Genomic DNA, 17,027 nt, shown 5'->3' on the forward strand with positions numbered 1-17,027 from the left:
GCCGGTAGACTAACTAGGCCACTGTAGGGTAGGATATTTTTGTTTAAAAACCTAAAGAATTGTAAAAATTTAGCATTTTTAATGAATATTTTTTATACATTTAATAAAGTTAAGATAAACACCTGTATCTATCCACCTGAATAATGTGATTCTTGAAGCTCACGTTCTCCTTCTCTTTTCATGTACAGTATTCAATATAGAGAACACTGATAAGGTAAGTGGTTCAACTTCCCATCAACCCATAGAAAACTTGAAACAGGACTCTTGACACCATTCCCAACTGAGAGAATGAGTAAGGCAATGTTAGAAGTACTTGTGCTACCTTCAATTCCAAACCCAAAACACTGAACTTTTGAGCTCCTCTTGAATAATTAGTACATACATATATTAAAAGAACAAAAATGTGAACAAACAAGAACAACCAAGAGTTCACAGTTGCATAAAATTCCAGTCACTACAACATAGCTGCAAAAGATTTGCTTAAACAACTCAGCTTACATAGGGTGAATAAGAATAACAGGGCTTGCATAGTAGTGGTAGTAAACTTGAGTAGTTTGTCAGTCTCCATTAACAACAAGATAAATGGAGTACAATTGTTGTTATCTCCATTCCTTTGAATCCAAAGCCACAACCCAGTACAGTACAATAGACAAAAATAACCCTAAGACAGACACATAGAGGTGTAAATTACAATTACAATGCAATTCCCTTAATAAACTCGTTTGTTGCCTATAAATAATTGTATGCATGTCAGCTTTCAAGCAATTTCAGGTTTGGTATATGTGCATAGTATGAATTTTGTGAGCCTCCCTCAGGCTTGACAACTCCATCCTCCATTGCTAGTCATTGCCTTCTATGTCAAAGAATAAACCCCACACTCAAAACATCTTCTATATTATCTCATATTGTTCCCCTCTTAAATTCAGAGAATTTCCAGCACTTCAAACCACTGCAAACAAAACAAAAGAACAATACATTATACAAGGAAATCTCTGTGCCCAGAGTTTTGTAATTGCTGACATTCTAATTAGGCCCTTGAATCTCAAATGGATAGCTTTCTGCAACCGCCGATAGACTAATTAGGCCAATGTAGGATAGGATATTTTTGTTTAGAAACCTCAAGAATTGTAAAAATTTAGCATTTTTTAATGAATATTTTTTATACATTTAATAAAGTTCAGATAAACATCTGTATCTATCCACCTGAATAACGTGATTCTTGAAGCTCATGTTCTCCTTCACTTTTCGTGTGCGGTATTCAATATAGAGAACACTGATAAGGTAAGTGGTCCAACTTCCCATCAACCCATAGAAAACTTGAAACAAGACTCCTGACACCATTCCCAACTGAGAGAATGAGTAAGGCAATGTTAGAAGTACTTGTGCTACCTGCAATTCCAAACCCAAAACACTCAACTTTTGAGCTCCTCCTAAATAATTAGTACATACATATATTAAAAAAACAAAAATGTGAACAAACAAGAACAACCAAGAGTTCACAGTTGCATCAAATTCCAATCACTACAACATAGCTGCAAAAGATTTGCTTAAACAACTTAGCTTACATAGGGTGAATAAGAATAACAGGGCTTGCATAGCAGTGGCAGTAAACTTGAGTAGTTTGTCAGTCTCCATTCACAACAAGATAAATGGAGTATAATTGCTGCTGTCTCCATTCCTTTGAATCCAAAGCCACAACCCAGTACAGTACAGTAGACAAAACAAACGTTATACTTTCCATAAAAATAGATGACTGCTAATCAAACTGCCACCTAGAAATGAAATGTAAAGTTACACCCGTACACATAGGTATCCTGCCAAGGACGAATGCAACCCAATCAATAAATCCTCTTGGCACTTCAACCTAAGATGCACACTACTTATCGTATTCAAACTTCAAGATCCAAATTCAAAATATATGTCAGAGTGCACTTAATAAATCTAGATCTAAGATATAAAGTTTGGTCAATTAAATATTTTTCCAGACATTTCCAACAATCAAAAGAGAATTTTCACAACCATTTAAATTTAATACAGACCATTCATTGTGAGCAAAATTGAACAGGCTAGAAAGAATAAGCAGCCCTGCATAGCAGTGACACCAAACTTGTTAGTGCAATGAGTGCACTTAATAAATCCAGTTGCACAACAGGCAACATCAACCATTTAAATTTTAAGAGAAACCATTGTAAACAATTTTGGTAGCTGAACACTCTTTTCCATCAATCATTCATATAACCAAAAAATCAAAAGTTGGCCACAACGTACATGATGGTGATACAAAATAATTGGGGAGAACAACAGAGGGTGAATAAGAATAACATGGCTTGCATAGCAGTGGCAGTAAACTTAAGTAGTTTGTTAGTCTCCATTAACAACAAGATAAATGGAGTACAATTGTTGTTGTCTCCATTCCTTTGAATCCAAAGCCACAACCCAGTACAATATAGTAGACAAAAATAACCCTAAGATAGACACATAGAGGTATAAATTACCATTACAATGCAATTCCCTTAATAAACTCGTTTGTTCCCTGTAAATAATTTTATGCATATCAACTTTCAAGCAGTTTTAGGTATGGTATATGTGCCTAGTATGAATTTTGTGAGCCTCCCTCAGGCTTGAAAACTCCATCCTCCATTGCTAGTCATTTCCTTCTATGTCAAAGAATAAACCCCACACTCTAAACATATTCTATATAATCTCATATTGTTCCCCTCTTAAATTCAGAGAATTTCCAACACTTCAAACCACTGCAAACACAACAAAAGAAAAATACATTATACAAGGAAATATTTGTACTGAGAGTTCTGTAATTACTGACATTCTGATTAGGCCCCTGAATCTCAAATGGATAGATTTATGCAACCGTCGATAGACTAATTAGGTCACTGTAGGGTAGGATATTTTTGTTTAGAAACCTCAAGAATCATAAACATTTAGCATTTCTTAATGAATATTTTTTATACCTTTAATAAAGTTCAGATAAACATCTGTATCTATCCACGTGAATAACATGATTCTTGAAGCTCACGTTCTCCTTCTCTTTTCGTGTGCGGTATTCAATATAGAGAACACTAATAAGGTAAGCGGTCCAACTTCCCATCGACCCATAGAAAAATTGAAACAAGACTCCTGACACCATTCCCAACTGAGAGAATGAGTAAGGTAATGTTAGAAGTACTTGTGCTACCTACAATTCCAAACCCAAAACACTCAACTTTTGAGCTCCTCCTGAATAATTAGTATATACATATATTAAAAAAAAAATGTGAACAAACAAGAACAACCAAGAGTTCACAGTTGCATCAAATTCTGGTCACTCTAACATAGATACAAAAGATTTTCTTAAAAACTGAGCTTACAGTGGGCAAAACAACAACCCAAGTGTAACAAGTGTCATAACAAAATGAAGATACAAAATATCCTAAAGGCTCACAAGGTTTTTGTCACATGGGTTCAGTTTGCACAGAGTAGGACCAAGATCAAAATATTCATTCAATAAGCCCTTCAGGGGCCAAATGGGGCTCATAAAACTAAAAATGAAATGGCTGAATGCAAGAGATATTGAATTTGGAAATTGGGTCAATCAAAAAATTCAAGATAGGTAGGATGCAGATGCAGATGTAGTTACTCCTATGAGAAAAAACCTTGAATGGAAAGGCATACTACAAGCTACATTTGTGCTGTATAATGAATGGAAAAACCTACAACAAGTCATGAACTATAGAAAATTGTAATAGCAAAAACAAAACATAAAGGTGAATTTGAACATTGCCAACAATATTTCAATCACCACACTAATCTTCAGAGAGTGGTTCTGCGCTAAGAGCCGTAGTTGGATATCTGTTGATAATTTGCTGAGCAATAACAAACATTGAAAAATCATTTTCAAGGCCTTGAAAGATGTAACCAAATTAAATTGACAGAGTGGAGACACCGTTGTTGTTGTGATGGGTCGTAGTGATGGAGTATGTGAATGGCGTGAGTAAGGCAATTATGCAGCAGCTGTAACCAATTCAAATTCGATTAGAACACACAGAACTGAAGGGAGAATGGGAAATAATAATGAAGTGAGGGTAGTTAGGATGCAACTGAAAAGTAGTCAATTATGAGATAAACAGAAGGTAAGGAGTTGGTTATGAGATCAACTGAGAGTAAGGAGTCAGGTAAGGAGGAGTTGGTTATGAGATCAACGGATGGCAACATTTTAATCATCTAACACTTAATTTGATGGTGTATAACAATGATAACAAGGATCAGAGGGGAGTTCATTTCAAAGGGAAATGACTTACGGCGTAAATATATACAACTATTGGGAACCATATTATTTCACCAATTGCACACATTTGCATGCGGCATTGGATTTTTATGTACCCTGATGTACTAGCTATAAAGTACATTTAATACACATCTTTGGTGAATTGCATGTTTTGTCCACACGGCAAATGAATAGATGGTAAATTTCCCTTTTGTTTTTCGCCATCACATGGCTTGCCTTATCTGTTACGGGTGTCATTAATACCGCCCGCTCTGTTCTGTACGGGGTCAAGCAGACTGACCAGGTCTCATCGCTCACTTGGTAACCCCGCTTCAATCAACGGTGAGGATCGTCCCTCGCCATCCGACGGTGGCAACAGTTCGCGGGTTTTCGACCTATACTACCGGATGCTATGGTGACAGTGCTCATTTGGATGGGCAGCTCCTTGCGGAGCCTGCTCTAGTTCGGTCCATGCATTGCAGCTCCAAAGAGCCGACCTATCAAATCTTTACTCATTTGCTGGCATATTTGGCATCCAATTTCTACAGGTAAACAATCGTTGTAGAGATTTCGTTCTGTTTTCTTTTAACTGAGCGCTACTCCTTTCCACTGCGTGAACTCTTGACTCGTTCATGGGCTTCACGCTATCTGTAGGTTGGTTTGGTATCCGAGAGCTTCCTGTAGTGCCGGAATGAGCTGTTCTTACATTTGGTGTCTCAACTCTTTCCAGGTAAGTCCTATGTCAAATTGCAGTTGATTTCTCCTAATTTTCTGTCGCGGTTTGCAATCATACCACAGATATCTAACTATGAATTTCGTGGCTTGTTTTTCATGCAGGTTGGGCGCCTATCCCTTATGTGGTTGCCTAGCCTTATCTAAAGGAAACCCTCCTTGTGCGTAGTCAAGGGTTCCAGGTATGAAATGTCTTCTGGCCGAGGCCCTCGACTGAAGAGTTTTTAGATAATGGTTTCGAAGGTCTTCCCGTACCCATCGAAGGGTAGTCCTTCCAGGTTTTATACTTTGTTGAAATTTGAGTGGAGGGTGATGCGTCCCCTCATGAGCTCCGAGTTTCTTTTGAATTGCATGTATAAATTTATTTATTAATGGTAATGGAATTTGGGCATCCAGCCTGAGATTATGTTATATTACTCGGCCATTGTGGTGGGTTTATCTTATAGCACTGCTGTGCTTATTTATGTTTGCGGCACCTTTCTCTCTTTACTGTTGGAATGTGTTACTGTGAAGATCTAATGGTAAAATAGAAACAGTAGTTTTTTATTTATTTATTTATTTATTTATTTTTATGTCTTTAGACTATTCGCGCCGTGGGCTTGCCTATGTTGGATATTGAAATGTAATTTTCTTCCATGGATACTTGGTAATTTTTTGGTAATCTATGTATTCGGCACTTGGGTTTGGACATGTTTCCACTATCGCGCACATTCTGGTGGAGAAGGTCCGTGACCTTTCCCTCGGAGTTGTAGCCTTAATTTCCCTCCCGACAGTTCTGATGTTCTATTTGTTTCTTTTTCTTTTGTTTTTAACATTGGAGGGTTGTAATACGGGAGGGTTTCAGTCTCAACCCAACAGAGGGTTACAGTCATGCTTATTCGTAGCTCAAAACCCTGCTCATGGGACAGCCTACCTACTGCACCCCAGTTCTGTTGATGGCTACAGTGCACAGTAGTGGCTCTAACCCTATCTTGATAACATTAGGAAAGGCATGCTTTGCAGTACCCTATGTTCTTGCAGTAAACTCTATTTTGGTTGGTGTTGTCTTTAAGATTGCTTGCAGACGAGGCAATCGTTAGCATTCTCTGCTTTGCTTTATTTCTGTTAATTGTTTAGTCTTGGAATGTGGCAAGTGCCATCTAGTATTAGTACTTGAATGAGCTCTATTGTAAGAGTAGTTTCTATTTTCACAGGACTGTCTATAATGTGCACAGTTTTCCTACAACATTGTTTTATTATAGTTCATTAGTTCAGACAGCCTAATTCAATTGTCCCCCATTGCATGGTACTGGTTTAAATAGTTGTATGCTCTCCCTTTGCCATAGAATCATTCTACCTGCTCTCTAACAATTGTTGATAACACAAATGTTGACTAAAATGAGCCTCGTTTCCAATCTGAAGAGAAGTATCTAGAACAGAGAAGGTTAAATTTAAACTCTAAACTGAGATTAACTCTCTTCTTGACAACTTGCCCCTACTATTACCCTTCCAGAGTTTAAAGATCCTAAATATATAGAGTCATCGGATTTCACTGCGTCTCTATTTTGAATATAATCCTAAGAAACTGTAGCTCACAGAAATAAACTCTTCTATTTTCAACTCAGGTATTGATGCAGTCTTGGTTAGTGCTTCATACCTGTATTTCTTCCAATAAGTAACTCCAAAGAAAGAAGTCACCTCTGTTTTCTGCAGCTAGCCATCCACCCGACCATGAGATTGTCCTTCGAGACCAAATCTCCCCCCTAGCTTGCTCAAGACAATCAGTCTTTTATGAGTTGCTTGTGCTCTGCGCCCTTACCATCTGATCATCACCAGACATGGTAAACTCTTTTCCCCTCTTCCTCACAACCTATCCTCTAAAACACAGTTTTCCCCTCCTCCCTCCGTTTTCCTGGAAGCCATCCATGATTGGGGGGCAGTTAGGGTTTGCAATTGTTTTTTTTTTTACATTAACTTCCCTCCTCAGAAGTTACATGATATCCCTGTTACTAGGAAATCATGTCTCATTTTTATTCATTAATATCAAAATATTAATTTTTACAACAGATAATAATCATCATCCTTCAGTTTGTTTTTTTTTTAATTATGGTAAATAAAGTATTTACAATATTCTGGGGGTATTATAAAAAAGCCATAACTCATTTCACAATTAAATTCAAAATAATTTAAGTTTATAACATTTTTTAATTAAATCTTTAAAAAAAGGCTATGACTACTTTTGAGATATTTTTAAACGCTTTAATCTCACCACTATCAAAAATATTTCATAGATATTCCAGAGAGAGAAGGGAGGGAGAGAGAGATGGAATTGAAGGGGGAGACAGAGGGAGATGGGATAGAAAGGGAGAGAAAGGACATGAGAGAGAGAAGGAGAGGGAAGAGAGAGATGGGATAGAAAGGGAGAGAAAGGACATGAGAGAGAGAAGGAGAGGGAAGAGAGAGATGTTACTTCTAGATGTAAAGTATATAGTTTATTTGAGCCTTGAGCAATCCAAGCCTAAAGTGAAGTGACATGATTACTACTAGCAATAGTTGTACAAAGACTACATGGACACATCTTAATGTTCATACACATGTCTAGATGATATAGAAATGGAAATTTAGGTTTATGATGCTAGGTCACCATGCAGCTAATGCACACTTGTGTATATGATGATTGGTCAATAATATTTAACTTGGCTATATTTTTTAATGAGTTTATGTATTTATGGTAAAATTAAAAACTACCATACTTATTGTTTATATAAACCAACATAGATTCATTTTAACAATGGATCTCTTGAGGTGCAAACATTTTTAAAGTGCAAAAAGATTGGATCCCTCTTAGCCCTTAGTACATCCATAATAATAATGGATATAGTAATCATGTATATGTAGAATTTAGATTTTTGTGAAATAATAAATAATTTTAATTATGCATTAAGAATTAATTAAAAAAAATTAATCATTTTGATAGTGTAACTTTTATTTCAACTAATTAAAATTTATAATATATTTTAATTGTATATATATATATATATATATATATATATATATATATATAATTATATATATAATTATATAATTTATATATATATTTAATTAGCATAATATTATAAATTAAATAGTTGGTAATCATTTATAAATATCAATTCATGATAAGATAAAAAATACTTAACTAATAATACATCTCCTAGTATCAATTTTTCAAAAAATCATAAAAATTAACATATATATATGAACTAGCTTTTTTCGAGATATCTTTTTTATATTAATTTTAACCAAGTTTTGATAGCTTAATCTGTAAAATTTGAGTGTTTTATGGATTTTTCATTCAAAAAATATTTCAAACAAACATTTTATCATAAAAATTCTACCACCTTATTTTCACTAGTATTAAAACTATTATATTTTATAAAAATAAATTATTTCTACTCATCTGTTAATTTTATAATTAAATTATATTTCTAAAACCCTATTTCAAAAAAAAACAAACATTAACATTTAATTACAACTACAACTCCTCATGGAGTAGACCATTCTTATTTATGGGTTAGGGAGAAACATAAATAGAGGAGAAATATGGAGTAAAATAAACCCTCTCCAGGGATATAAATGTTAATACATATATTAATATTAATAAATATATTAGTTTAATGCATTATTATTATATAAATAATAATAATTTAATTTTTAGTATTGATTTTTTTCCTTATTATAAAATTAAAATATATATATTGTTTTAATTTTTATTTTATTATAAAAATAAATAATAAATATAAAGAAATTCCAAAAAATAAATAATATTATTTTAATTATTTATAAAAATAAATAATAAATATAAAGAAGCAGAGAGATTCTTCTTTAAACAATTTCTTTCCTTTTTCATTGACTCCACACACAATGAAAGTATATTTTCTTAAAAATAAATCTCCATATACATGGTGATCTTTGGAGAGTGATTTACAACTATTTTTTGGTGTTTATAAAACTTTAGGTAACATTGATGAGGTATTTTTGTGCTTAGTTCTCAAGGCACATGTTCTTAAGGCTGACTATTGTATTGCTTTTATGATTTCCCAAATCTCAAATTCTTTCTCCAAAATAAGTGTTAACTCATATATAAATTATTAATCACATATTTCATTAGTAGAATAGCTCTATAATTTAAATGGATGGTAAACTTCTATAGGCATCAAAACAATTATCTTGTAACAACTTTAACACATAAAAAAAATTGTTTCATCCCACCCCTATTAACTATGTCATTGGAAATAGTGAGGTCATTAAACAATTTTATACGAAAGTTAGGACTTAAATGATGACTTGTACTTCATACCCGCCGTGATCTTTCACCTTGGTTAGACACCCCGTTGGCATATTTAATTATTTAAGGCAACATTTTAAGGAGTAGTCTACCCAGGCGGAAGAATGGCCCGGTTTCCGATCACCGCCCGGAAAAACCACCGGCTCCGACCACCGGCAATTTCTCCCCAGCTCCGCCACCCTCCGCGAGCTCCGCCCAGCTCCGCCACCCTTCGCATTTAATGATGTCTAACAAGAGTTCCATCGCTGTGTTGCCGCCATTCACACCTCAATTCGAATTTGGGAATTAACCGCGGGCTGCATTCGACCCGCACTCCCCTGCAGGTCACCAGAATAAGCGAAACCGGAAGGGCAAGAACAGGTTCGAGGCTGCGAGCTGTGGAATCTCATTCGTTCATGCAACCATCGTTTGCATTCTCTCTGCTCACGACATGCGCAGTAACCCATGGAAGCTTGATGCACCCAACACAGATTTAGAGAACAAAATCATCGAGTTCAGCACTGCATATTTCGTTGTGGACTTGCTCCACTATTTGCTTGCCAACCCATCTGATCACCTCTTCCTTCTACCTAGTAACTTGCAGGTACTATGCAGGCCATGGAGGGCTCTCGACCATCTCTCTGATAGCTGCAGGGGAATCGACGACTCCATTACAGAATGTGTGGACTATTTCTCGTATGGCTAAAACGGAGTCTGCCTTGGCCAACATGATCTATAGTTCTGTTTCTCCATTTTTCACTGTGTATTTTACCGTGGTGAGGTGCATTGTTGGGCCTTGGTTGGCATGGAAGTTGGCCTCCTTCTACTTAGCTGGTAAGGCAGATGCCGTTATTCCTTACTGGATGGCTAGTTCATGGATGGTTACTGTTATTCTGGCTCTTTTCGGGAGGACCATCTGGGTTTACAAGCTCTGGACAGGTTTGATCCGTTTCTATGCAAAGAGAGGGACTCCGAAGGGCAAGCTTGGAGCCCAGAAAGGAGTAAGCAAGTGGAGCTTGATCCAATTGTTATCCAATTGTTATAACTACAATGCTTTTAGTTGAATTAACCAATTTTCTTGTATTTTTCTTTGTGTAGGTGTAGTATTTTAACCGTTCAAATTGATAATAATAATTTGCTTCCAGGCCCATTTGTAAAGTATTGTACTTCAGTGAACAAACTCTAGAAACAAAAGCCATGGTGCTATTCAGTAGCAATTTTCAAGATTTTGGTGTTGTGTATTTTTTAAATTCTTGTGCAATCCTCAGAATTGGGGCAATTTTTTTCATTATCTTTAAAAGCCTGATAGGAAGATTACTAAAAGGGATGAAAAAACCATCATTACATCGAATTAACATCCCCAGGTTTCCCCACTATCGACGTATGCCAGGGCAAGTGCACCAGATCTAGATTGTACATTAGCTTTACACAAAATTTCTTAGAGCAATCAGATGATATGAAAATTGAATGGTTATATAATTGGAAATTGAAAATCCACCAATTATAGGTACCCTTTGTCTGGACAGATCTTCAAACATTTTGGTACAGAGGAGGTGAGAAGTTCTTTAAGCACTCGGAGAGTTGTACACAAAGTGGGGGAGTTGGAGTGAGTAGAATATTGGTCCTACAGCCAATCAAGCAATATGTTAGAACTGAGCATGGGGCTCTCCTCCAATGTGGCACAGATCATCTCTTACGCTACTGAAAATTACCCTGATTACCTGCCATACATTTCAGATAGATTTATAGCAGTACCAAGGATCCTTGAAAAGGACAACCTATCAATAAAGTTATAATGTAAAAATACCCATAAAATGGTCTTATATCCAAGTCTGACCTCTTTAGCAAACTTGCACCTCCAAATAGGCATAGCTGCAATTTTGATCTGTTAGTCCGGTTTCATGGAGCTTTCCTTTAGTTAGGAGTGCCATATAGATAATGAACCAGGCAAGGAATCTCATCCTAAACGAAACCTTTCATCACAAATAGCTAACGCACTTTTGTGTCACAAAAGCATGGTCAAGCTGCAATTCCAGTTCCTGTTTTATGACGCAGGTTGCTTTAGTTGGGAGTGACATAGACCAAATGAACCATGAAAGTAACCACATCTTAAAGGGAAACCTTGCATTACAACCAGATAGGGGAAACTTTTGTGCTGGTTGTGTGCCATTCATGTTTGTCATCATTCGAATACCATTTTCTATTTAAGTTTACTTTCAATAAAAGGTTTAGGGGCCATCTTTTTATACAAGTTTACTGGCCTGCACATTAAGATAGGTGCCTAATAACTCTATCTCCAAAGACTGTCCTGATTACTTGCCATGCATTCCATATAGATTTGTGGTATCACCGAGGATCTTTGAGAAGGACAGCCCGCCAATATAGTTATGATGTCAACATACCCATAGAATGGCCTTCTATCCATGTCCTAGTCCTATTTCCTCAACAAAAGGCACCTCCAAAAACATGATCAACATATTCTGGATAACCCAAATATATGCAATTTCTATCTGTTTATCCTGTTCCATAAAGCCTTCCTTTAGTTTAGAGGGAGCACCCATATACAAAATGAACTAGGCAAGCCGCAAGGAGTCTCATCTTAGAGGATATTTTGCATCACAAATAGCTGGCATTATTTTGTGCCAATTATGTTCATGGTCATTGAATTTCCTCCCCTTAATCTTAGTATCAATAAAAGGTTTTGGGATTATATTCTTTTGCAAGTCTCCTGGCTTGTGTATTGAGATAGGTAGTGTCTAATAACTCCATCTCCAGCCTCTCCAATTCTTGGAGAAGGACAATGGGATTCATGTTCTGTTTTATCTATTTGTCTTCTCTCTTTACACTTTTTTTTGTTGATTCTTTGATTTTTTCTCTTTTTTTCTTTCCGTGCTATTTGATCTGATTCATATATAATCTATGCTTATGGATCATGATTTTGGACTTATGCAGAGTCTAGAATTGATTACATACATATACATTTGCAAGAAATTGATGGGTTGCTGGACAGAGCACTTGTGCTTCAGTAACATCTACAGTCACTAGTTTTGGAGAATATGCAGAAGTGAATTTTCCAGAAGCCTTTTTTCTGCAAATATTACAGTTGATACTCCTTTTCCCCCCGATATCCATGACAGTTACATGGCTGGCAACTGTATAGGGTACGGAAGCAGGCAACACAGGGCATGCTATCCTTTAGACAACTATTCTATGAGCATTCACAAAATGTAATCCACATGAGCTTTGCTATAAATTAAACCATTTGAATTGTGCTAGAGGATGATGCCCTGGCAGAAACCATCACTGCAGCACCTAGAATTGCATTGCAAATGCCTTTTCTCTTCTGCATTATGCAACTGATTTTTTCAAGCATAGGAAGATCAACTTCCCCTAACTTCAATAGGTGATGGAAGCTGCCTTTGACAGGTAGACATGAACATAGGAAGATTCAGAAAACACACACCCAGAATTCAAGCAAGCTTAGAAAGCAGATAAAGTTCTAGTAGCATTGCTCTGGCCAACTTGAATGAAATGAAATAATTGGATGCCCAAGATGCAGATGAAACACTCAAAGTCTTGTGGATTCAAAGAAGAATTCTGTATGAACAGAGTATAGAGAGCTCTTTGGTCATGAACCTGACAAGAGTGGCATGCTTGTCAAATCTGCTTTAGATGAACTCACATCTTGCATTTGAAAATCTAATAAGATGTAAGAAATCAGGTGTGTTTTCAAGCAGACTGTGAAAAATGTAAGACATGTAAGTTACAAGCTTATATATGTTAAGTGTAGTAGTCAATTTGTTGACGAGTACTCATTCCAAAGTAATAGATTGCCACAAATTGGAATGCAATATTTTTACACTAATAGCTTTCACAACAATGAATAATTCTAAATACTTAGAAGTTCATTCAGTGGTCAAGGACTAGTGCTTTTTTCTAGTGAATGGAATTCTGATCTATTCATATTTCAATTACTGAATTTCATTGTCAGTCATTTATGCTTGAATGCAATAACAAAAAGAAATAGTAAGGTTGCCTCTTGAGCATGATACCCCAAAATTTATCAGAGAATGAGGAGCTGAAGGAGACTGTCACTATGGAACCATGTAGTATAATTGTAATGCATCAGTTCATTCAAATATTAGGCTTTTGAGTACCCAAAGAGCAGGAATCAAGGTCTTAATCACATAGGTGTTTAATATAGTTATTTCCACTCTATAGGACCATGTTAGTCATGTTGTGTTAAGATTTGGAGTCCTTAAATAGCTTTTGTTCTTCATCTCAATATTTAGTCTGCCCGCTCAAAACTGGCAAGAGCTTTTGTAATTGCATTGTGGTAGTCATCATATTACCACTGACAACCAATACTACTTGAAGATATGGTAGTGGCTATGTGGAGTCCGTAATACACCCTTCTGAGTATTGAATGGATTCTTCATTGTATTTTTCTATAGAAGTTTGTAATAACTTGTTCAGGTAATTCATTATATTGTATGGTGGTTTGTATCTTTTGGAAAATGTGACTCCAATATGTGGGCTACAAATAAATTCATCAGCTATTCATGAAGTATTTTAGAAAAGCTTGAAGTGTGAGAGGAAATAAGTTATTTAGGCCACATTTATGAGTCTGGACAGTATTTTGGATCTGCTTTTATCTTAAACAGAATGACATGAACATGCTATTGAGCAGGACAGTTAAAGAGTTAAATGGCAAGATTTACCCAGTTATAGAGCCAATCAATCACATGGCCAGAGTAGTTCTCTCAACGAATTGTGTTGGTTTTACAGCCTTCCCTTGTCAGTCTGTTCTGCCTAGACACTTGCAATAATGTTTGTTAAAGTCCTATAGCAGTGGAGTAACTTGTACTTAACTGTAGTTTGAGGAAAAAGGACATAGCCGTGGCTGCAGGGAAGCTTGTAGAGTTCCAGGAAACCATACTTGTTCTTAGTAAGCAGTTGAAGGCTCTTGCTTGCCCAGTGGACTCCATGGAATTTCTATACGAGGCAGAAAAGGTATAGTCAAGAAAAGCTACATCTTTCACTCTAGGGTGAGATCTGTTTTGCTAATAAGAACCAGTTGAGACTAGAGATTCAAAGCATGCTGAGGAGAGCCTGACAAATTGTCAATTTTTCTATGGCAGAGAGCTGAAAGGGAACAAAGATATGAACTGGATGCTCCTTGGAGTCCTCGTATCCGTAGCCAAAGTGCTTCATCGGCATCAAAACCTGAGAATATTAGCACAACAAATGGTAGAGGATGTGCTAGTGAGTGGACTAGTGAATTTGGCCTTGTTGCTCCTGATCTATATAAAGTGAACGTACCAGATTCACCAATTGTAGATTATTTGGATGGACGTTTAACAATGCATACCTTCTCTGATACAGAAGAAAGCTCGCCAGCAGGGTCTCCAGTGAAATCTACACAACAGAGAAACAAGTTCACATGTTTCTCATCAGGAAGTGAATTCCTAAAGTCTGTCAAAACATATGGAGGGGAGTCACCTACATCTTCTTCATCATCTTCTTTAGCATCCACTTTCTTTCCAAAGTCACAGGAGTAGCTTATGTAAGCACTTTCATGTGCCAGAAGAAGTCACTAAATGGATAAGCAAGGAATTGGAAAATTTACAGCCCGTTTTGCCAGCAAAGAGCATAAATGTCACTTTAATTCATTCTAGCATGGCTTGTGATGTGGCTATTGAGCGGCAATAGCCTTGCAATTAGAATGCATGTTACCAGGAACTTCAAAATTGTTACATTCAGTTTTGTATATTTACAGCTTTGGAATATAGCCTTTGTTTATATTGAAAACTTGTGGCCATGAATATACTGCTAACTAAACTTGATTTGTAGCTATAGTTAGTTTGGAAGTTTAATCGAATACTTGTGAAGAAAGAGTGAAGATTCAGCAGGTTAATAATTGCAGAGCCATGAACCTATGCTATTTTTAGATGTTTTTGAACATTTTGCTATCTTTAGTTCATTTCGTGTTGAACTGGTAACAAAGAAAATTATTCCCTTATTAGTAAAACCTATTTTCAATCTTATGTGTTGTCAATTACCTGATTTTCCATTTACCAATTGCAAGTAGAGAGGTATCTACGTACAAGTAATTCTAACATCACCCCTTAGTGTTTACCTGGGGAAATATTATTGCATTATCTCATTTGTATAAAAGCATCACATCATTAACTTATATTGACAGTTTGCATTATATTGAGAACTCCCCTTTATTGACAAGTTTATTCAGATTTTGTACCATTTCATATCTTCAAACCTCTCTTTATGGGTCTTTCAGGTCTGCTAAGCCTTCCTTTATGCTGCTTTGTGATGGTTTATGCTGCCTATCATAATATCTTCCCCATATGGGCTCTAGCTGAATATCTTCATCATGTTCTGCAATCATAATGTATATGTTTGTCATGTTTGTCATATTTCTTAAAGGTAAGTTTTTGGCTATAAACTGAATTTCGAGGGAGGTTAGAATGATCTCTAAGCATCTGAAACAAGATGGTTTACTAGTTTGTAATATTTAATGATTGCAATACAATCTTGTATGTGTAATAAGCTGGTAAGATAGTGTTTGCTATGCAATCATTGCATGAATGAAGTACCTGGTGATGTCTCTCTAAAATAGTAATTAACTTTCTATGGCTTGGACTATCATTGAAACGGTTTTATCATTAATCATGCTTGTGGTGTTAATATTTATATCGCTTAGACAATGATGGAAGAATTTGTGTTACCCATAATGCTTATGGTTTTTGTTCACCATTAGTTTCACTTTCTCACAAATAGTTTGAGAATGAACAACAAAATTAGTGTTGCCCTTGATTCTTCTTGCTTTGCTCTCTCTTAATTGTTTTCATTCCTTATTATGAGAAGAATGGGTGAAATATAAAAAGAAGCCATATATGATGCACTTTCTTAATCCTGTCATGAAACTTTTGGTATCTTGTAAAACATAAGATCTGATAACTATCACATCATATTAAAATTGTTAACAATATGGACAGCGTTAGACAAATTGATTTTCAGGTTTCTAAAGATTGCAGAAAGGATTTGATTACTTTCAATAATCCCTGATTTTTTTTTTTTTTTTTATTTTGAATGGAAAATCTAATTTGACAATAACAAAGTCAGAATTATATTTTTGAAGTTCTTTAATAAACTTTTTACCATCTTGTTTAAACATTTACGATCTTCAAAACTACATGGCTTGGACATTTTTCCGAAAGGATCAGTTGTATCATTGAATGTAATCATGTGCACTCTTTGGTGTTTGTGATGTGAGAGCTTATTTTATCACAAAAATAGAGTGATGCTTATGAAGATGCCTCTAAGATCCTTATCGAAATTTTGAAAATTTAAGTTCTTTAAGCTCAGACATAATTTACAGCAATGTCAAAATACCAAAGCTACCCTATATTTATCCACATTTTATAAAATAATGCAAAGGATCTAAACTAATTTCTATTCTCGACAAAAAATGTAGAAGTTTGTTTCTTGTATTGTTTCTTGTCACTAATTGCAAGTAATCCTCTTAGCTCTCTTACAAGAACAGCCAGAACACCAACTGCATATTTTCTAGTTTTTATCTAAGAATCCCTTTGTAGAGGAAAAACTAGTGCAATATTTGGAGGAAGTGGAGTGGTCACATGGGAGATTTAGCATAGTAGACCATCATGATGGATGTGATTTCTTGGAGAAATATTGACATTTCATTACTTATGAAACACTGAGCATGAG

At 35.7% G+C, this 17,027-nt stretch overlaps 1 pseudogene; it reads left to right on the plus strand.

The window, feature by feature from the left end:
- Positions 1 to 9,588: 9,588 nt before the first annotated feature.
- LOC149189444 (uncharacterized) lies at positions 9,589 to 14,839 on the plus strand (annotated as a pseudogene).
- Positions 14,840 to 17,027: the final 2,188 nt, after the last annotated feature.

This window comes from Pinus tabuliformis, chromosome 3_1 (assembly GCF_031772625.1).
Source record: "Pinus tabuliformis cultivar Carrire ecotype Pingquan chromosome 3_1, CPIR1, whole genome shotgun sequence".
NCBI classification, from domain to species: domain Eukaryota; kingdom Viridiplantae; phylum Streptophyta; class Pinopsida; order Pinales; family Pinaceae; genus Pinus; species Pinus tabuliformis.